Genomic DNA, 1,325 nt, shown 5'->3' on the forward strand with positions numbered 1-1,325 from the left:
GGATGATCTTCTTAATCAGTTAAATGATTCCCAGACGTATTCATCCAAAGACCTGATACTACACAAGGAGTACAAGTTACTCGACATTGAACTTCGGGACGAAAATGGATTCAACGGAGGGACCTATAAGAGAGCTATAGGGAAACTAGAAGACAAGAAAAGAAAACCAAATGGGACAATCACAATTAATTTCCCAAAGCCAGTGTCTCTCCTAAGCGACAAGATCATTGCGGCAATGAAGGAAAGAATTGCCAACAAGAAAAATCCTAAATATGTAGTCCACAAAGTTACCACTCGTGAAAGAGCTGACGGAAAGGGCTCATATGACATGATAGACTTCAAATGGACATAAATGTATCCTTTATTACTACGCTACTTCTCACATTTTATAACTGTTTCATGCACCAATAACTTACCTGCACATTCCCTGAATATTCTCTGAATATTTTCATTGAAATTGTACTTCATCTTTTTCTAAAAATATTCAGTATGGATAATGTACCTATTTTGTGAGCTAACAAACCTCTACTTCTCCTTTGTTACTCATAATGGTACCATAATTATTTTTAATGCACATACTTTTGCCTGCACATTACATAATACATATCTAAACTACTACTGACTGTTTTCAGTTCAAACTTATGTACGGTTTTCATTGAGTACACCATATATAATCATACAATGTTACTCAAACTTCCTGGGTCAATAAAAATTTGTTTATCCACTACAGCTCATGAAACATTGTGTCCCCCCTCACATTACTTACCTTCAAACAACAAATAAGAAAAACACTTATGATCATAGCTTAAATTAACTGTCTTTCAAAACTTTTCAAAGAATAACACAGCATTAGAGTAATATCAAAATTTGTTAGGGGGCAACGGTAAAGAACGAGTATACTTCTTTAACAACAAATTACTAATTTGCTGTTGTCTGTGCTCCTTGTTTTTTTCATCAAAGTACATAATAGATCAGTTTTTACAATTCTTGCAACTCCTTTGTACCAGTTTTGTTTTGTTTGAAAGGTTGTACAAAGATTTATTTTTTGTTTATATTAAAACAATGTCAGAGTACTTTTTAGTGTTCTATATTTTTTCATCCCTGCAATCGTGCAGGCAACCCTACGCAAGCAGCTGAATGCAACGGTCCCAGCCCACGCCCTAAAACCGTAGCCACCTTGGTACCCCTTTGTTACCCTGCTTGCCACTTTAATACCTTACTGCCACTTGCCTGCCACTTATGAATGCCCCTTAAAAGGAAGAAATCCACTTCACTGCCACTTAACAAAGTGGCAGTTAAGTTGCACCTCGGCCACTTACCAGCCA

The sequence above is a fragment of the Frankliniella occidentalis genome, unplaced genomic scaffold, assembly GCF_000697945.3.
Source record: "Frankliniella occidentalis isolate FOCC.00 unplaced genomic scaffold, Focc_3.1 Scaffold28, whole genome shotgun sequence".
NCBI lineage: Eukaryota > Metazoa > Arthropoda > Insecta > Thysanoptera > Thripidae > Frankliniella > Frankliniella occidentalis.